Source organism: Heterodontus francisci, chromosome 45 (genome assembly GCF_036365525.1).
Source record: "Heterodontus francisci isolate sHetFra1 chromosome 45, sHetFra1.hap1, whole genome shotgun sequence".
Classification (NCBI taxonomy): Eukaryota; Metazoa; Chordata; class Chondrichthyes; order Heterodontiformes; family Heterodontidae; genus Heterodontus; species Heterodontus francisci.
In genome coordinates this window covers 353,165-358,164 of record NC_090415.1, presented here as the reverse complement: position 1 = coordinate 358,164, position 5,000 = coordinate 353,165, and positions in this window count along the sequence as shown.

Below are 5,000 nucleotides of genomic sequence, written 5' to 3'. Positions count from 1 at the left end.
ACACACACCCGGAGACCCCCTTGTAAATATTAACACACACACGGAGACCCCCCTGTAAATATTAACACACTCCCGGAGACCCCCCTGTAAATATTAACACACTCCCGGAGACCCCCCTGTAAATATTAACACACTCCCTGAGACCCCCCTGTAAATATTAACACACTCCCGGAGACCCCCCCTGTAATATTAACACACTCCCGGAGACCCCCTGTAAATATTAACACACCACCCGGAGACCCCCCTTGTAAATATTAACACACACACGGAGACCCCCTGTAAATATTAACACACTCCCTGAGACCCCCCTGTAAATATTAACACACTCCCTGAGACCCCCCTGTAAATATTAACACACTCCCTGAGACCCCCCTGTAAATATTAACACACTCCCTGAGACCCCCCCTGTAAATATTAACACACTCCCTGAGACCCCCCTGTAAATATTAACACACTCCTGAGACCCCCCTGTAAATATTAACACACTCCCGGAGACCCCCCTGTAAATATTAACACACTCCCTGAGACCCCCCCTGTAAATATTAACACACTCCCGGAGACAGCCACTGTCCCTCTGGGACACACCCTGTATACAGGGGGCCGCTGACGTGACTCCGCAGGCCCTAAGCCTCGAGGTTCTGTACTCACGTGGCTGATAGCGGTCTCCAAATGCTATCTGACCCTGTCACTCTGCATCCGTGGTCATGGGTGCCGGAGATGGTGACCGCGACCGGCATTCGGAATTTCTTTCCGGCGAAGCAGAGCGGGAATTGCCCGGCGATTTCGAGTTAGCCGGGGATCGGGAGCAGGTGCCTTCCTCCTCGGGCGACACGGGCCGCTCCGGCGATGCCTCGACCTGCGGTGACCTGACGGGCGAGCGGGAGCCCCCTCTTGACCGGCGAGCCCTGCCTCTCGGGCGAGGCCTGCATCTCGGGTGAGACCGAGCGTGACCGGGAACGGGACCTCGACTTCGACTTCTCCGGCTCCCTGGACCGCGAGCGAGACTTGCTGCCTGACTTCACGGGAGAGGGCGACTTAGACAGGGACTTGGAGCGGGAACGAGATCGGGAGACGGATCGGGAGGGTTTGGACCGAACTGGCCCTTACCACGGGCAGCATTCTTGGAGCGGGACCTGGAGCGGGAACGGGAACGGGATCGGGATCGGCTGGAGCGGGTCCGACTGCGGCTGCGGGTTCGGGAGCGACTGCGACGTCGCCTTCTCGGACTGGAAGAGAGTCAGTGAAATTACAACAATTACAGTCGAACAATCCAACCCACGTGAGAGACAAGAACCAACCTCCAGAGACCCCCCTGTAAATATTCACACACTCCCGGGGACCCCCCTGTAAATATTAACACTCCCGGAGACCCCCCTGTAAATATTAATACACTCCCGGGGACCCCCCTGTAAATATTAACACACTCCCGGGGACCCCCCTGTAAATATTAACACTCCCGGAGACCCCCCTGTAAATATTAACACACTCCCGGAGACCCCCCTGTAAATATTAACACACTCCCGGAGACCCCCCTGTAAATATTAACACACTCCCAGGAGACCCCCCTGTAAATATTAACACACTCCCGGAGACCCCCCTGTAAATATTAACACACTCCCGGAGACCCCCCTGTAAATATTAACACACTCCCGGAGACCCCCCTGTAAATATTCACACACTCCCGGAGACTCCCTGTAAATATTAACACACTCCCGGGGACCCCCCTGTAAATATTAACACACACCCGGAGACCCCCCTGTAAATATTAACACACTCCCGGGGATCCCCTGTAAATATTAACACACTCCCGGGGACCCCCCTGTAAATATTAACACACACCCGGGGACCACCCTGTAATATTAACACACTCCAGAGACCCCCTGTAAATATTAACACACTCCCGAGACCCCACTGTAAATATTAACACACTCCCGGAGACCCCCCTGTAAATATTAACACACTCCGGAGACCCCCCTGTAAATATTAACACACTCCCTGAGACCCCCCTGTAAATATTAACACACTCCCGGAGACCCCCCTGTAAATATTAACACACTCCCGGAGACCCCCCTGTAAATATTAACACACCCTCCAGAGACACCCCTGTAAATATTAACACACTCCGGAGACCCCACTGTAAATATTAACACACTCCCGGAGACCCCACTGTAAATATTAACACACACCCGGAGACCCCCTGTAAATATTAACACACACTCGGAGACCCCCTGTAAATATTAACACACACCCGGAGACCCCCTGTAAATATTAACACACCCCCGGAGACCCCCTGTAAATATTTCAACATACCCGGAGACCCCCTGTAAATATTAACACACTCCCAGTGACCCCCCTGTAAATATTAACACACTCCCCGAGACCCCCCTGTAAATATTAACACACTCCCGGAGACCTCCCTGTAAATATTAACAGACTACCGGAGACCCCCTGTAAATATTAACACACCTCCAGAGACCCCCCCTGTAAATATTAACACTCCCAGAGACCCCCCTGTAAATATTAACACACTCCCGGAGACCCCCCTGTAAATATTAACACACTCCCGGAGACCCCCTGTAATTATTAGCACACTCCGGAGACCCCCTGTAAATATTAACACACTCCCGGAGACCCCCCTGTAAATATTAACACACTCCCGGAGAGCCCCCTGTAAATATTAACACACTCCCGGAGACCCCCCTGTAAATATTAACACACCTCCAGAGACACCCCTGTGAATATTAACACACACCCGGAGACCCCCCTGTAAATATTAACACACACCCGGAGACCCCCTGTAAATATTAACACACACCCGGAGACCCCCTGTAAATAGTAACACACCCGGAGACCCCATGTAAATATTAACACACCCCCGGAGACCCCCTGTAAATATTAACACACTCCCTGAGACCCCCTGTAAATATTTCAACATAGCCGGAGACCCCCTGTAAATATTAACACACTCCCAGAGGACCCCCCTGTAAATATTAACACACTCCCCGAGACCCCCCTGTAAATATTAACACACTCCCGGAGACCCCCCTGTAAATATTAACACACCTCCAGAGACCCCCCTGTAAATATTAACACACTCCCGGAGACCCCCCTGTAAATATTAACACACTCCCGGAGACCCCACTGTAAATATTAACACACTCCCGGAGACCCCACTGTAAATATTAACACACTCCCGGAGACCCCCTGTAAATATTAGCACACTCCCGGGACCCCCTGTAAATATTAACACACTCCCGGAGACCCCCCTGTAAATATTAACACACTCCCGGAGACTCCCCTGTAAATATTAAAAACACTCCTGGAGACCCCCACTGTAAATATTAACACATTCCCGGAGACCCCCTGTAAATGTTAACACATTCCCGGAGACCCCCTGTAAATATTAACACACTCCCGGAGACCCCCCTGTAAATATTAACACACTCCCGGAGACCCCCCTGTAAATATTAACACACACCCGGAGACCCCCCTGTAAATATTAACACACTCCCGGGGAACCCCCTTAAATAGTAACACACACCCGGAGAACCCCCTGTAAATATTAACACACTCCCGGAGACCCCCTGCAAATATTAACACACTCCCGGAGACCTCCTGTAAATATTAACACACACCCGGAGACCCCCCTGTAAATATTAACACACTCCCGGGGAACCCCCTTAAATAGTAACACACACCCGGAGAACCCCCTGTAAATATTAACACACACCCGGAGATCCCCCTGTAAATATTAACACATTCCCGGAGACCCCCTGTAAATATTAACACACTCCGGAGACCCCCTGCAAATATTAACACACTCCCGGAGACCTCCTGTAAATATTAACACTCTCCCGGAGACCCCCCTGTAAATATTAACACTCCCGGAGACCCCCTGTGTATATTAACACACTCCCGGAGACCCCCCTGTAAATATTAACACATTCCCGGAGACCCCCTGTAAATATTAACACACACCCAGAGAACCCTGTAAATATTAACACATTCCCGGAGACCCCCTTAAATATTAACACATTCCCGGAGACCCCCTTAAATATTAACACACACCCGGAGACCCCCCTGTAAATATTAACACACTCCCGGAGACCCCCCTGTAAATATTAACACACTCCCGGAGACCCCTGTAAATATTAACACATTCCCGGCGACCCCCTGTAAATATTAACACATTCCCGGGGACCCCCTGTAAACATTAACACACACCCGGAGATCCCCTGTAAATATTAACACACTCCCGGAGATCCCCTGTAAATATTAACACACACCCGGAGATCCCCTGTAAAATATTAACACACTCCCGGTCACCCCCTGTAAATATTAACACACCCGGAGACCCCCCTGTAAATATTAACACACACCCAGGGACCCCCCTGTAATTATTAACACATTCCCGTCACCCCCTGTAAATATTAACACACTCCCGGAGACCCCCCTGTAAATATTAACACACTCCCGGAGACCCCCTGTAAATATTAACACACTCCCGGGACCCCCTGTAAATATTAACACACTCCCGGGGACCCCTTGTAAATATTAACACACACCCAGGGACCCCTGTAAATATTCACACACTCCCGGAGACCCCTTGTAAATATTAACACACCCAGGGACCCCCTGTAATTATTAACACACACCCAGTGACCCCCTGTAATTATTAACACACTCCCGGAGACCCCCTGTAAATATTAACACACTCCCAGTCACCCCCTGTAAATATTCACACACCCGGAGACCCCCCTGTAAATATTAACACACTCCCGAGACCCCCCTGTAAATATTAACACACTCCCGGAGACCCCCCTGTAAATATTAACACACCTCCAGAGACCCCCCTGTAAATATTAACACACTCCCGGAGACCCCCCTGTAAATATTAACACACTCCAGGAGACCCCACTGTAAATATTAACACACTCCGGAGACCCCACTGTAAATATTAACACCCACTCCCGGAGACCCCCTGTAAATATTAGCACACA